General features: G+C 44.6%; 1 protein-coding gene and 1 long non-coding RNA gene across 6 annotated transcripts in view; one reads left to right on the forward strand and one right to left on the reverse strand.

Annotated features, from left to right (window-relative positions):
• The window catches only part of KCNC1 (potassium voltage-gated channel subfamily C member 1), a 120,643-nt gene that overhangs the window by 92,785 nt on the left and 11,256 nt on the right, over positions 1 to 16,602 (reverse strand). The window lies entirely within an intron of this gene.
• On the forward strand, positions 7,791 to 16,544 carry LOC118168423. Of its 2 annotated transcripts, XR_004751549.1 has the most exons (4): positions 7,791 to 7,897; positions 11,446 to 11,512; positions 15,640 to 15,718; positions 16,293 to 16,544. It is a non-coding gene; the product is annotated as an uncharacterized LOC118168423 (long non-coding RNA). The 2 variants fall into 2 exon arrangements; XR_004751548.1 differs by lacking the exon at positions 11,446 to 11,512 and having other exon boundaries at positions 7,809 to 7,897.

Genomic DNA, 16,602 nt, shown 5'->3' on the forward strand with positions numbered 1-16,602 from the left:
TGCCTTAAATAACTGACAATTTTATAGTACTTCAGGTTCTCACTCGGTGCTCCTCCTTTGCTGTGGGAACCTCTGCAAGCACTCTTGCCTTCTTGGTTTGGATGACAAATCCAGCTCCGATCTTGTTTTGCATCCCACATCCTCCGACCTAATCGCTAAGGTTACGTTCTTTATATAGATCTCTTGGCATCCAAGGCTTGCTTCTAGCCGGAGAACCCCTCCAGCTAAACAGAAATGTGAAACCTGGGCCATTAAATACCTTGTTCTCCTGAACAGCTGTGTTCCCTAAGAAGTGTTGCCTAAGCCAGAAGCACGGGGGTAGGACTGCACTCCGACCTGCGCCCTTCCACGCGGGCACAAAAGGTGGGCTGCATGCATTTAGCAAACCCGAGGTGTTTTTCTCTCACCGAGCTTAGCGCCCTGCCCGTGTGAGCACAGGGTGTCCCCTTGCACCCCAGCACTGCTCCGTGGCAGCGGGGGGTCAGCGGCTGCCCGAAGCAGTCGCACTTCTCTGATGGTGACTTCCAGCGTGTGAGCAATGGCCTGTGAACTGAACAAACTGGAAGAGTTGTGGCAGCACCTGATCCTGGCTGCTGCTGCTTTGGTGAGACCTTCCTTCCTTATAGCACTCCGAGAATATGAAATGGTGGGAGGCCAAGGACATTGTCTTGGAAGACTTTGAGGATCTTAGGCTAATGACATGTTGTTGTCTTGATAAATCACAGGAAACCGTGAAGAGCATCTGTCTTTTACGGCAAAGGTAGATGGCTAAGCGATTCTGAAGAAGACTACGAAAATATTGGAGCCAGGTTGTCGTTCGGTTTATGAGCTATCCCTGATGGCCCAAATTCACTTGGCCAGAGACGATGCTGCCAATTGCTCTATTTAGTATCAGCGTAGCATAAAAGTCTTGCTGTCCCAGACATCTGTCAATACCAGATGAATTGTTTGACTAAGTACGGAGAACAGAAAACAGGTGAGCTTCTGTTCCCGCTGCAGTCAATAATGAAACGCTCGCTGATCTACGAGGGCAGTGTAATTAATATCTGGGGAAATGTTTCAACCCATGGCATCTTGAAATGTTCATTACAATCTTGAAATGCCTGATGGTTTTGCACACACCTTGCTCTTCCTTTCGGCTTGCATGGGGATCATGGTCTGTTTTGTTAAGTCTGAGGAATGGCATAGGTAGTACCCTTGTTGTAATTCTAGGATAATTATTAGCTGATCATAACTTAAAAACTGTTATCTCATAAACCACAAGGTAGGTGGTGCTTTATGTAGTCAAGCAAGGAGATGTATTTCCCCTGGATAAAAACGGGGAGTGGTTTTTAGTTGCCCACTAGAAACGTGGCCAAATAATTAACAAATCTGTAGTTAACTTGCAAATTAATTTCATTTCAAGAAAGTTCTATTACCTTTAGTAAAATCAGTTAGTAATTCATGCAAGAACAGTTATTCATCTTTTGTCTCCTTTGTTTAGAAAATGTCAGCTAGTGAAGTTGTTCTCTAGTTAAAAAACCTAATCAGAGGATCATTTCTCAAAAGGACAAATCCATAAGGGGGATATGTTAATTAGCGTAGGTACCAACCCCTCCTGAAACCATTCTTTATTATTTAGATATGGGAAACCTAATACTTTTAGAACACTTTCAAACTCTCATTCAGTACACAGCAGGTGCCTTAAGTGTTGCCATTGAGCATCCAGCAGGTAAATCACTTCATGAAGACGGGTGCCTGGGCTGAGCCCCGAACTCTTCGTTCAGAATCAGCCCTCTGGATAGACAAGCTGCAGAGCATCCTTTTCCGAGGACAGGGACTGCATCCCAGCACGTTGCCTTCAAACAGCGTTTTCTAAAAATGGTGAGTAGGAACAGGCCCAAACCCAAACTTGGATTTGGCCCAGATTTGGTCTTCTGAAGTGACCGGGGACGGGGCTGGACAAGGGAGATTACGTGATGGTACTGAGGGACGGAGGGGAAGCTGCAGCAAGGAGAATCAAAGGCTCTGATGACACACGGCAGCTGTGTAATCTTAATTGGTTAAAATGAAGCTGATGCAAGGGGGACACCATCAGTGTGGCCTTTGGGATGTGCTTTCCCCCCCCTCCTTTTGCCTACACTGTCGCACTGGGCAGCCTCGGTGCCTCTACTGAGTGCAGCTCTGGGTGACTCGAGGCCATCCCCAGCGAAGCAGCTGTTGAGCTGGAAGAAGAGGGCTGCCACCTGCCTTCCGAGGGCCATCTCCCTCGCTGCAAAGCGGCGCTGACGGCAATATGCTCGCAGCTTGGTGGCGGTCCTGGCGGTGACAGGCTGACATCACGGAGAGCAATGACAAACAGCCAGGAGGTGACGGGAATAGCTCTTGCCCGCTGTGAAAGGAAACGCTAAAAGCCAAAGAGCAACACTGCCTAGGAGGACTCCCCTGTGAAAAGCAACTCGAGGCCCACCTCCGTTCGGAAACTGAGGTAATGCAATATTAAAGAACGTGCTGTACCAGCTGGAAATACAGCTGGAGCTCCGCTCAGGCTGCGTGCCACGGGACGAGCTGGAAACCTCCATTATGGCACCCTGGCTCACAGGGACTGCAGCTGGCAGCTGCGTGGAGTTGGCTTTGCCATGGTCAGATCTCACAGCAGAACAACTGAGGTTTTCAAGCACAATGTATCGTGCTAGGGCCGTTGGGTTTTGGCCACGTAACTAGTACAGCAAGTGACGTCCATAAATAGCTCGGTCTTGCTTCTGCTAGCATCAATCTGTTGTTGACTAAAGGATTTGGGCTGCAAAGTGGTTAGTGTATGTTAATGTATTCTTATGGGATCTGGGGTACTGCCGTTACCCATCAGGTAAGAAAATAGTTCTGTTAACGCTGTGGTTACAGCAGCCTGAAATCTGTGTTAAGGAGCACTCCCCAGAGCTGGACTGAGCGACGTGAGTGACTGTGCCCTGCTTTTAAGCAGCTCACCCTGTCTCCTAGCCAACACAAACACATTTCATAAAGCATATGTGGACTGTGAGAAGCTGGTAGAAAACTAGTTCAGGAGTTTCCATCCTTGCAACTTGTTTGTCTTCCATTCTCCTGGTATTTTCGTGACTAAACAAACTGATCTGGATGCCTTAGTTTCTACTCAATGGAAGTTCGGTACTCTGCGGGATTTCAGTAAACCAGAAACACGGATTGGTGCTTGAGAAGTTGCTTCCATTTTGAGATTGTGTTTCTGGAGAAGTAGGGTGTGAGTAAATGTGGGTAGTGAAAGAAATGGCACCAACCATTGCAGTCTTGATTTGTGAAGGCATTTCCTGAGATATTTTAAAGGCTTTGCATGTGGTTACTGAAGTTTTAACTCTGACTACAAACTGTCTTTTTAAATGAAAGATATGAAGCCTGGTCTTCCTCAGCACTTCATTTCAGTCACTTGAAGTGCTTACACAGCTTTGGTGTTCTGACCTGAGCTTGTTCCCTGGGATTACCAGACATCAATTTCTTCCATGAAAACAGAACAGAAAAAGCTTTACCTGCTCTAACTTCCATTTCATGTCATCTTCTATTTGCTTTGGTTTGCTCATACGTATGCGGAAATACATATATTTATACACTTATGTTTTATACTTTGTCATTTCCATTGAGAATGAGTTTTGCCTATATGGACAAAAGTCAAATGGCTTTTATCCTAAATTAGAAGTTGCATTTACGTATTGGCAAAGGGTGGCATATAAAGTACGTCATATAGGACATTTACTCAGTGCCTTCCAAAACACAAGCAATAAATACCGTAGCCATTAACAATTCCCTCCCAGAAAACGAACGTGAACTGAGTCCAAGAAGTACGCGTGCAATAGAGACCCAAAGGCAGCCTTGGTTTACACGCCAGCGATTTGCAGTGATTTCTGTGCCGCCACTTCTCTCCCTGTGCAGTCAGTTGTTGCCACAGAAACTGCAGCGCCACGTGGCACCGGGCGAGATAAAGCTCCTTCATTAAGGAAGACAATCGTGAGCAAACAAATTCTCTCCATCTTATTACTGTCGTTTGGAAGGGGGTAAAATGCTGGCATGTCACAGCCTCACTGCAAATAATTTGAATTCAGCTTCTCGTGGGGAAATGCTTTTAGTCATGCCCCTCTGAGCATCCTGGACAACGCAGGTTTCACTGAAATCTTGTCGTTGGGCTGCTGTTGGGTGGGAAATAGCCCTGCAATGCAGAGCTTGAATGGAGCGTGGAAGAATTGGGACAGAATTAGCCACCGCCTCCAGATATTCTTTCATGAATTAAGGAGAATATGCTTTGTTTGCTCCACAGCAGCTAAATAAATAGGCGTGCAGAAGCTCGTGCAGGTCCCTCCTGAACTATCTGCTTTGAACTATCTGGACTCAGAGTTTCCATGGGGGCACTGATGGAGGTGAAATGTGCCAGATTCTCCTCTTTTTCCTTAAAGCAGAGCAGGAGGTTGGCTACGGACTGAAGAACCATTGGATTTGAGGGAATTTGTGCAGTCAGGCTGTGTCTGTGTGGCAGTACAGGGGTGGGCAGGGACTGCTCTGCCATCACTTTCCCTAGAAACAGCCGGGATTAAGGAACGGGGAGGAGAAGTGACCGTGAATGATCAACCTGACGTGCTCAAGGCTCTTCAGAAAGGAAAGGAACAGTCCTTTCTGCTCCCTAACTCGGGGCAGCCCCCTTTTCCTTGATGTGGAACCCTGTCTTCAGGCTTAGGCTGGAGGCACCTCAGTAAGAGTGGACTTCTTATGGCAACCCCTGCAGGATCTGGTCTGTCCTCATGGGATCTCTGAGCAGGAGTGCCACGAAGAGGCAGAAAGGCAACGGCTTTCCAGAGCTTTAATGAGGGGTGTTAACGTGCAGGAACCACTCTCAGCAGGACCCTCTCTGTATTACATTTGTAGGTTTGGTGCTTCCTGGCTTCCCTCGTCCATTTGTTGCAACTACAGCCTGCCTCAAAGGGTCTGTGCAGCTCCCACGTGCTGCCGTGCAGGACAGAGCTGGGGCGCTGAGGACGAGACAGGCTGGTGTGTGTACGTGCTTGCCTTCTGACAGCACCAGCCTGCCACTGGGGTACGAGATCACAGCTAAAATAGAGGTAGCTTCAAGAGATCGATACTTTCTGGTTACCCTAAGGAAGCGGAAAAGCAGGTTGTCACTGTTAGGAGGGAGAACTGACTGTTCTCGGCGTCATCTCGCTGACTGCCATCCTCTGAGGTGCTGATGCTGTTTGGTTTAAGAAATGGGTTTTTGAGGTAGCTCAGCTTTTTAGGAAGAGGTCCTGGTAGGCTGTACAGGCCACGCTTGGCATGATAAACTTGCAGGGATACCAACAACTTTCGGCAGAGCTGTACTACCAAGCTGCTCGAGGCCTCTGTCTGCCATTGTTGTATAGCTTTAAATGAAGACGTTGCCATCAATCAGCTTGTCACCCACCTCACTACCCACTTCTATTAAATGATTTCACTATCAGCTAAGATGGAGCACACCAGTGAGTGGCATATTATAAGTGTCTAGAGAGATTAGATACCGAAATGAGATGGATAACATCCAGGCTGCTGCGCTGGATCCGTCAGCTCCCAGGATTGTGGCTGCCCATGCACCCTGCTTCGGTCGGCTCCAACCTACCCTCGTGCTCCCACGTGCGTTGCCCTTAGCAGAGGGCACAAGCTGGAGGTGTGTCGGGGCAGACTCCTGAGAAAGCCACGATGACTGCACCGTATAAGCAACGTGGCATCTCATTCTTTTAGGGTAATGCGGTAGCACCTCATGCCAGTTGTTTGGATTCATGCAAGCGCTCAGTTGTGCTCTAAGCCCTTCTCTTTGCAGTTCCTTACCCCAGTAGCTTCTCAAGATGTTCTTCCTTGGGATGGTGCGTGCCAAAAGATGATTTTAAAAAAGGGTAACTGAAGGATCTGTAACAACTGGTCAGCCAAGAGAACTGAACGCAGGAAGCCGACAAGGCCTAGCGTGGTGGCCATCACCCTGGGGAAGCTCGTTTTAATAGGCTGTGGGACGAGATGGAAAATTGGACACACAGGCATTAACACGCTATGTTCTCCTCTTCATACAGAGGGACACGGAACTGGAAACGTGCACATGGAAATCTGGGATCCTTAGCAGACTCCGGTACAGGAGGCCAGTGGCCTTACCTCAGGTGGCTCCGTCTGTGGTATTATACAAGTGGTTTATGAGAGCTTTAGAAATATTCAGAGATGTGGAGGGATTACTCAATAATAAAAAAGTCGCACCTACATAGAGAAATAACCCGGCTGCTATCAGTTCATCTTTTCAGGGCTTAAGAGGAGTATGAGAACTTACTAAAATTCTCAGTAACTTTCCTAAATTGAAAAATGTGGGAACTTAAGGCCCCGGAGCTTAATGCTAGGAGAGGATCTCTGCTCTGTTTCCTCGAGAAAGATAGCTTTTCTGGGCTGTACCCCATGCATCACTACTGCAGAATACTTCTGCATTTGTGGGGAAAAAAAAATAATAAAATGCTTCTCCGAGTTTAAATATATATATATTAACGGATGGATGGATATAAATTAAGGTTCTTTTGCTCATATTAATTACCACTGAAATCAATCTCAGTCTCCTTTATTCAGTGAGGTAGCGTAGCATGGCCTTGTTCCTTACCAGGGCCTCCTGGATGGTCCCGTAAGCAAATCCTAACGAACACTCAGGGCAATAAAGTAATAAAGTAATAAAGACAGTAGAACGCTTTATTTTATTTTTTTGGTGGGAATCTTGCGTGGATTTTTCATGGCAGAAAAGTTATTTTTGGAAGTATCTGTATCTGTTTATTCCTGAGCAACAGCATTTGGCAGTCTTCAAGTGGAATCTGGATCTGTGCTGACGGCGCCCTTAGTTTGTAAGTCATCCTAAAATCATTCACTTTAGCTTGTGTAACAATAGATTGGGAAAATGAAGTATCTGTATCCTCTCTTCTCTCCCTTGTGTGCAAAATCCAAATTTCAGCCTGGACAAGATCACAGGTAGGGATTTCAACTCAGCTATACCAGCAAGTACCGGGTGACAGGATCAATGATCAGACAAGATAAAACTGCACAAGAACCCGAGGAGAAGAGCTGAGCAGTGCTTTATGCAACCACGACCTACCTCAGGAGCTTCATGTGGTCAGAAAGCTGTTGCCCCAACTTTTGCTTAGCAAGGAGCTTGAACTGCAGTGCTCCCTGTGCGACAGCTGATCTCAGCTGGCTGACTGAAGTTGCGTGGTGTTGCCATAGACGTTGCGAGCAGGAACGGGGATAGGAAGGGACAAATTCCCATGGGATTTACGGTGGGTCCCTTTGCAACCCCATGTGCGGGCTGCTGAAGGGGGTCTGCTATTATTTAGCGTCCTTTTTTTTTTATGGGGTTGGAAATCGTGGACTATGATGGAAACTCTGACAAGTGCCCCCCAAGGTTCAGAGTGAAAAATGAGAATTGCAGCTCACTGGCGATAGCTTTAAACCATGCACTTCACAAGGCAACATGGGCAAGTGGCTAAGGCAGCATCTGCAGAAGGTGGCAAGGAGAAGTGACGTGTTTCTGCGTTCCCCTTGGGGGATCCCTCCTTCGTTCGTGTCCTCAGGCACGACCAGCTCTGTTAAATAACACATGCTGCAGCTCTTACTTTCATCGCGATAGAAAAACATCCTCCCTCTACCTTCTCTTGAGGTCTGGCTCACCTTGCCTGGTCTCTGAGACTCCTCTCTGCTATGCATGGGCAGGAGGGGATGGGGCAGGCTACATTCCTGCCTGCATCTTCGTGGCACTCGCTGAGTATAGTAAGATGCTTGTTCGTTTTCTGGAAAATACTGAGTCTTTGCCACCGTTCTCAGGGAGAAGAAATACTAGGTTTTAGAGCAGCATTCTTTGCAGCTAAGCACCAGACAGGTATTCCTGGATTTAGTAGTACTGGTTTTGACCTGTTTAGATCTATTAACACTGGTGTGGCTGGTGAAATCTTTTTTTGTTTTGTTTGTTTTAGCTCTGGGAGGTAGGATCCCTTCCTTCTTTTTCTGCTAATGATTTCTTTTGAATGGCCTGAGAAAACAGTTTCTGTGCCCACTTCGTGAGGAAATTGGAAGAGTTCTTGCGTATCTCTCTAGAGGTGCGGACAGCACTGACATTTTTTCTGAATTATTTTGTAGTTCTGGAAAAAGATGTAATGGACAAGTAAGACATTATTACTTCTCTTTTTGCGATTACAGGAAGTTGAGCAGTGACATGTAAGAAAATCTAAAACTCTCCTTAAACGTCTATAACCCCTTCTCTTTTTTGCTGTTCTTATCGGTCCTGTTTCTGAAGATGCCAGCGCTTGTAGGCAGATTGCTGGGATTTAGGAATATTCAGCCCTGATGCTGATTATTTTTATCCCAATTCAAAATATTTTCTTCGACCTCCATGTTACAAGCCAAGTTCTCCGCTGGTGTAAGCGCAGGTAGCCCTGTTCAGCTGAACACCTCTGTGCCTACTTTTATTGGCTAGAGGTCATGCCATATCCCTCGCGTACACGTTTCTCGGCGCAGTGTGGGAGCTATTGCTTTCTGTTTTCCAGGTAGGACAGACTGATGCTGCAGAAGAAACAGGCTTCAAAATCCTGCTCGTCACCTGAAAGATGGCTCAGAGTCCATCCTGTTCTGCTAATATATGGCAGTTTTAGTACAGTCTGGTGAGGGAAATATTAACAAGAGTAAGCTGTAACAACCTCAGTGCCAACATCAGCAGGGGCAACTGGATGCTCCTGCCGGGTTTACCTGCTATTAATTCAGAACAAACTTCTTGCTTTAGGGCTTTAACTCCCGCTGCCTGTCTGAAATGCAGTTGCTGTGCTGCTGAACTACTTGAAAAATCCTATCGTATAGATAATTTCGGGCTGTCTGCAACAAAAGCAATAGCAGGCAAGGAGATAGTACAAAGAATGGGTTAAATCACAGACTTCCTACCTCTTTGGTATTCCTGGATAATAATCCACCTACAGTGACTCTACACTGTGGGTAGAAAATGCCTACCTCTTTTTAAACATAATTTATGCACTCCTTTGCCTTTTGAAAAGGATAGACACCAGCCAGAGAGAAGACTGCTCTGCTGCATTAGGACTCAAAATTAACCATCAAAACGTGTGTCTGATGTGCAAGTCAATTTGCCAAGTCATAAATGTTACAAACAGACACCTGATTACAGCATGCGTTTTTAAAATACGTTTTTTTGGCTATGGAGCTCTAGCATTTTTTCCAGTACGGGCTAAAAGTTCAGGGATGCATTTGTTGTTAACCTGGCACAACACGAAACCTGCCGTGAACTGATTCCCCCAGGTTTCTTTCTGCGAGGGCTGGGTACTGTGAGGCTGTGTCCCCTGTGCGAATCCAAGTGCCCTTGACTCCATCTGCAGTGAGCAGGAAGGAAGGTGCCTGGTATTTTCTTCTCTGATGCTGCAGTGGCATCTGAGGAGGCTGAAAATATGAAGGAGACTTAAAAGGAAGCTTACTCCTTTACTATTTTTTTCCTCGGGAGAATAAAAGTGGGCTTGGATATGAAGGAGTTGATTGGGGAGAAGTTTCTGCTTATGGGTGCTTTTAAAGTAGAATTCAGACCTAGCAGATTCTGTGGTGGTTGCATAAGTCTTGGAGTTACGTTGCTAAAGCCTGAAGAGCAGGCAACTGACTGGGAAACATAATGTTATTTCTTTCTGACCTTTCTTTTTGTTTTGCTCTGAGTTTTGATTAGCTTCACATTAATTTTAATCAATGAACACTGGGGAGGAAAGTGTGATGTGTTTTTTTAATTATTATTATTATTATTATTGGTTAAACAGCAGCTTTCCCTCATTCTTCTATTTAGAAAAGGAGTAATTCCTGGTACCTTCAGGGATTGCTCCAGGGGAAAAAAAGGGAGGTCCAGTTTGTCGTTTTAGATGCCTGGAGGTAGACAACCAGGACAAAAGCAATTTCAGGCCATCCCTGAAAATGCAATGGTAAATTCGAGTTAGAATTAACTCTCGAAAAGCAGTACTTTTTTTTTTTTCCAAGGACCAGAATGCCCCCCGAGAGATTTCACAGCCATTTTCTGCTCGCCCATAATGGGGATTACTGGACTGTTACAGTGGAAGAAGGCACCAGTGAGTGACTCCTGTGCTGTTCCCACATGCCAAACACACCTTGTGGTCTGCGTCTCAGAGGGTATTTTCAAAATGATTTGCATCTCCAAAGGAGATGTGCAGCTCTTGTATTGTCCGCCTCACTCCTTGAGTCTTCGGGGGAGTAACTAGCCTGCTGCCTGTTCCAGCATACTGCAAGGGACAGAAAGGCCCAAGTGCCATTCCTCTGTCTGCCCTGTCTCCTTTGCCTCACCCTGATCTGCAGTAGCACCCCTGCCACCTCCAGCCGCGTGTTTCCTCAGGAAGCAATTAGCCTTTGTGTCAGAGGGCTCATCATAATAAAGATGATCCTAGAGATTAGCCCACTCCAGCCAAAAAATGTGACTGATCCCAGTGTGCTTTTTGCCTTTCTGTGATTGCTCAGGGAGCTTCAGCATATGTCGGGCTTCAGCACACGCAGCATCTGCTCTGGCATCTCATTCTGTAGGGTGTTGGTCTTCTTGGAAGAGACCCGCTTTGCTAGACACAGCTCTCAGCTCGTACTTAGTCTGCCTGTTCGGGGAAGGCAGCGTGTTTGCTGACAACAGGCGAGATAAAAGTCAAGGGCTCATTCCATTGCCACTTCAGGGCTGATGCATAACTTCCTCCTTCGGTTTGAAATCCCTTTTTACATAGGTCGTGGAGGTGAGGGGTTCACTTACATTACTTGTCACTGAGATTATTGTATTCACTTAGATTCACGTAGACTATTTTCTGGCTTTATGAGGTTGCTGTAAACTGGAACCAGTTAATATGTAGGGTATGAGCAAGTCTACTGGTGCTTTAATCCTTCAAGCTTCATTTAAGAATTTCTCTGGGACATGTATATATATATTCCCTTTTTAAAGTTTGTCACTACTTAGATATAATGTAGTAGTCAACACTGTCACTAATCTGTTACGCATGTTCTGCTTTAATTTTTCATCTGAAGGAGCAAAAACAATCTTCTGATTTTTTTTTTTTAACTGTTGTTTAGAAAGGTTTTGTAGATAGTGTTAAATGGTCCTAGTTTTTACCTCCCTGAATCATGAAAGCATTGCTTTCTCATTTCCTGTCAATCGTACGGAGGAATGCCGAATAATCAGAATGAAGCAAAGATAAGATTGCCTTCTGATCCCTCTGATTTATTTTGAGGAGAACTTCTTTCTGCTGTCAAAAAGATGGCCTCACTTCACCTGCTTAAAGCAAACGTGATACTGGAAATTCCTAAAACTTTACCTCCAAATTACAGTGCAGAAATTAGCTACTTAGTCCCCACGATACCCAGAAGAGGTAGATAGATAATGCCCTGTTTTCTTGATTACAGATGGAAAAATCGCTACCAAGAAGCTGGGGCTTGCCAGAGGTCACTCCTGCAGTTAGATCAACAATTGGTGCGTTCCTGTGCTTCCTCCACGAGATGGTACTGCTTTTTTTCTACCGTGCCTCTTCCTTGTTGTTTCAGCTCAGTCACTCTATCTGCCACTGAATCCTACTCGTTCATATTGGAGTCACCTTTTCATTAGACATCACATATCCTCAACTGAAGATTGTGTTTATTTCAGGCTTCCTTTGTAAGTGACACGGTCAAACAAGGGCCAAGGGCTGCTAATCGTCCCTGGGTTTGATGTGCAGTAAGAATCATCTCTGGAATAATACCTATGGGGCCCGACACAGACACTTGCGTCCTCTGGTCTGACAGAGCAAGAGCCTTGTGGCCCCTTCTGACTTCCACAAGTACCTTATGCAGTCATTAGGCCAGCTTTCTGATTTTTTATTCCCCCCTCCTGAAATCCCATTTAGTGTTGGATCACAGCTGAAAGAAGTCTGTGTGTGGTGAAGACCATAATTATTGTGCAGGACTCTTAAGAGGAGAAGCTGTTTTGGCTAGGTTGGAATGGCGAAGTCTCTGCCATAGGCTCTTAAATAGATGAATTTGGCCTTTTTTTCTTATTTTTCTCCCTGCCAAGCTCTTGTGCCAGCCATCAAGGTGTTTGACCTTCTCAGGCCACAGTTAAAAATGAGTGCATCTGAACTCACTGCCCAAAAGCCTCAAATGCCCCTACAACAAAGGCTTCTCCAGAGCAAGAGGTTTTCCACTGTGGAGCCTAACACTTTATTGGCAAGCTTGCAACAGCAAGATGTGCTCTTCTTCCTACAAAACCTATCGCTGCAAATCCCCGTCTTCTTGTGAGGGCTGCCTTCTTGCTTGTGGCACATGCGAACGTACTGGCATGTTGCTTACTCGTTGGAATTGGTCTGACTATGTTCTCACCTTGCTGGAAAAGGAGGAGGGGCTTGTTGGTTAACACAGTTTGAGATGTCGAGCTCCTGACAGTCTTGTTTCTCTGCTACTAGGCAGGTGATCTGTCATCCTGCATTCCCTTTTCAGGGTCCCCGTGCTGTTCTGCTGCTGTAGTGGGCACTGAAGAGCGGGACCTCCCTCTCCTCAGTCATTTGTTCTTCTAATTCTGAAGCTTTCTCCTGTCTCCTATTTGCTATGTCCTACTCCTGACATTTTCTTTCTCGTTGCTTATATTGAAACCCACTGTTTTCTGTACTTCTGCTTCAAGAGGGTGTCCTCTGAATGTCTGATGATGACTGCAGTTCCTCTGCTGCACAGCATCTCATGCTCTGTGAGCAGCAGGTCACGCATCCAACAACAATTAAATGGTGCTTAAATACAGAACTGGTGCCACAGCCGCTGGGTAAAAGGGGAACAACCAGAAGGACAAGATGATGGTGATCCTTCTAAAAGGAAGAGTGGTTTTGTGCCCCAAAAGGAACACAGAAACACAAAGCCAGGCTGAGAAACATGAAGAAAAATTCACAAGCAAGCCCCTAACCCCCTGATCTGTGTGGAAACCTGTTTTTATCCTCAACTAACTTGCAAACAAGAAAAACTCACCCAACACAAAGCTAAAGGGCTGCAAGCAGGACATGGGGAATGTTATTTGGAAATACCTCAATGGAAATTGGAAAAAAAAAAAAAAGTCCTTTTTTTCTTGAAAATGTTCAACAATATTTGCCTTATGTGTCCTGCAGACTCCAAACTTTTTCCTTTTCCAAAGATTGGCGCAGATAAGTAGGTTTGTGCAGACAGCTGCTTTTTATATTTCTGTCATTCCCCCTTACACTGGCTCTTTTGCTCTTTCCACCCACCATTTTAGCTTTCCACTTTTTTTCTGAAGTTGAGGGAGGAAAGAAACTAATAATGGGAGAAAAAATGGTTACTTTCTCACAAATACACTTTCTTTAAGAGCAGGGGGTAGAAAAGTTTGGTTTTGATTTTCTAAAATAGAAAATATATGTACATGTATTTGGCCAGCTGTAAATCTGAAACAGCAGAATATGTATAAGTGTTGATACTCCAAAAGCTGTTTCATCGTAAATAAAGTAAAAATCTGTATATTGTGAGAAGGCTCCCGAAGCATCATCTGCAGAGTTTCCAAAAGCTCTAATGCAGAGACGAATGAGGCTGTGGAATAAATGGCAAAGAGGACCAACGACACTCCACTTTCAGCTCGTCTCTTTCTACATGTATGTTTAAAAAATAAGATCAGTGCCTCAGCACAGTGAGAAGCTCAAAACCACTACTGATTCTTTAGCATTTCAATGAAGGTAGGTTAATTTTTTTATAAAAAAAAAAAAAAAAAAGGATAAAAAGGTTGTACCTAAACTGCAAATTAGTGGTGTGTTCTATTAACTGTAAGAAGTAATAATTCAGGCTAGTGACTTGGCTTAAGAGCGTTTCCATGGCCTGTGGGCATTTGAATAGCAGGACTGCAGTAAGCACTAGCAGTGAGCGCTGGTAGGGATTCTGCAGCTTGATAGCTCTGGGTCGTCTGGAATTTGTTCTTGATTACAGCTAGCATCATGTGCAGTGCAGGTAGTGAATGGGAAGATGCATTTTCCACTTGTATCCAAATCTTTATTGATTTTTTACAGCTTCTGGTCTCTCAGGAAGCGTGGTACAGGGCTTGGGAACGTAGTTTCAGCACATAAATCTTCTACTGAGACTTTCCTGCACGTCCTTTTGAGCCCTATGCCATTGTGTACATTACAGCTCTTGTAGCAAAACCTCTAGACCAACCTTCTGTTGGATCTGGACAAAGTCACATGCAGCCTTCCTCCCAGCAGAAACCTCATTTTTGTTCTTTTGCTGAAGTTGTCAAAACGAGGAGCAAAGGATACCGCAGAAAGGGATTTTTACTGAAAGTTTTGCAGCTGCAGGCATTCATGATGTGCCCTCAGCTACCACAAGTGGAGAAGAGGGCTGCTAGGCTGGCATTGCTAAATAGAACCTGCTTGGCTATCGGGATGAACAGTGTGAGCAAGGATCCCGGTGGCAAAAAGGAGCTGCCATGCCCAACATTCACGCCTAGGATCTCAGCTTAAGTTTAGCACAGTTCCTACACCTGTAACCATGTACATCTTGCTTCTAAAATAGGTTTAGTCGTGCTAAGAAGAGATGAGATGAAATTTCCTAATGGTCTGAATTGGACCTTGCTGTTAAAGTCAAGAGCCAGGAAAGTTTATATTTGCAAGACATGCTGCGACATCAGAGGTCAGTTACTTATGTTGCTCCTAGCAGAAACACGACCACTAAAAAATCCTACTGGAATGAAGGAAGCACAAAAAAGTACTTCACCTGGTGGTTATATATATGAAATAGGCTGATTTGGTTTTCTTGGGGAACATACAAAGGACAAGAGGCCTAGGAACACAGCTCCAACCTCCCCAGCTCGTATTTGTGCCACAGCTCTCAGCAGGATTACTTTTGCATCTATGTTTGCGGTAGTTCCTCCTTTTTCCCTTTCTAATAACTTTAAGAGACAAGATGACAGATCAGATTAGAAAAATACCTATAAATAATACCGTACGTAGAGGCATTTACCCACTGAATCTAAAAGTCTTTCCCTGATTTGGTTCTATTTTTATAAACCAGCTTACTTGACACTGACAATGATTCATATAAATATTAAGTATTCATTTTTAGTCCACTGCACATAAGTGAAGCTAAACTGTAGTGTTCTTTGGAGCTTTACCCTGCAGGTCCTTACTTAGGCCTCCCAATGGGAAGAGGGACAGAAGGATTTGGTTTTGGAATACTCTACAACTTGGTCTTATGACCCTATATTAAATAGGCTAAATGTGATGTTTTTAAAAATGTTCAGTGATGTTCACATTTCAAAGTTTGCTTCCCTCCCACCCCCCCGCTTCTGCAGAATGTAAGAATAAGGTGTTACCCCAAATTAAAACTTGAACCTGGACACTGTGGAGTATAACATTTCTAATTTAAGCCTCCTTTTTTGTGCTCTGGTTTACAACTTTTACCATTATATTTATTCTTCTGCTATATCTTTCTTTTGTTTTTTAAATAATCAGGTTTTTAAATGTTTAGTTTGTTATCAAAATGTTTTCTTCTTTAGACTGCACAACAAAGCTACATTGAAAGACTTTTTTAAACCAGTGTTTGTCTCTTGTAAATTTCAATACAGTTGTGTTTCTGTTCTAGCAGGAGTTGATCTGATAACAGATGGAAAAACTGAAAAATTGCCTCCGCTTCATTAAAGCCCCTCACAAGACTCTTATATAAGGTAGAGTAGGGAAAGGATACTTTACTCTAGTTTCTACTAAGATTTTGAGCTAGCTCTGGGTGTATCAAGAAGGCAGTGAATGTAATGGCTAGGATGTTTATTGATCACTTCTGTGTTGTTGGTTTATGCCAGACCTAAAGCATATGTGCTGTAACAAAAGGCACTAACCTTGCAACGACTTGTTCTAGTGCTTTTCCAAGTTAAACTTAGCCTGGCAGTAGTTTCATTGGGATCGCTTTCCTTTAATGCACTTTGAAATATTAAAAAGTAATAAAATGCAAGTGATCAATTTCCATTTAAATGAAAAGAATGTTTATGTTAAAATATTGATGAAAAGGCAGCCTTCAGAGATTTTAAGAATACTTGTATTTACGTGGCATGACTGAAAGGTGACAGATTGATAGCCCTGGGAAATGCAGGTTTGTTCAGAACAAATTACATGATGTGTCCTTACACTGACCTGGGAGCTCGCCTTCCAGCACGGCGGAACTGCTCAGGCTCTGGGGTGAAAAAGTTCGCTTCGCTTCTGTTGAGATGCTAATTTTTGTGCATTTTGTACCTTCCTTCTCCATAGGGGCTGTGCAGAGATCACTAAGGCTCATCATGGAGTCAGCCACCTGATGGCATCTGGTCACGTCCTAAAAGGTACCGACTTTGAGCTAGCAAGCAATTAAATATAAAAATCCTACAGAATGTAAGTTATGCGGTCTCCGGCAAAGTCACTGCAGGTGTTTTCTGCTCTTAACCTTGCTGAGTTCAGTAGCGTGGAATTATCACACGGGAGCAGCTGCTTAGTTCCATGTGATTGGGAAAAAGTGCTTTGTCACATATCCGGTACATCGTTTTGTGAATTCCTTGCGCTGTGCAGACTGGATCACCCTCGC

This window comes from Oxyura jamaicensis, chromosome 5, assembly GCF_011077185.1.
Source record: "Oxyura jamaicensis isolate SHBP4307 breed ruddy duck chromosome 5, BPBGC_Ojam_1.0, whole genome shotgun sequence".
NCBI classification, from domain to species: Eukaryota; Metazoa; Chordata; class Aves; order Anseriformes; family Anatidae; genus Oxyura; species Oxyura jamaicensis.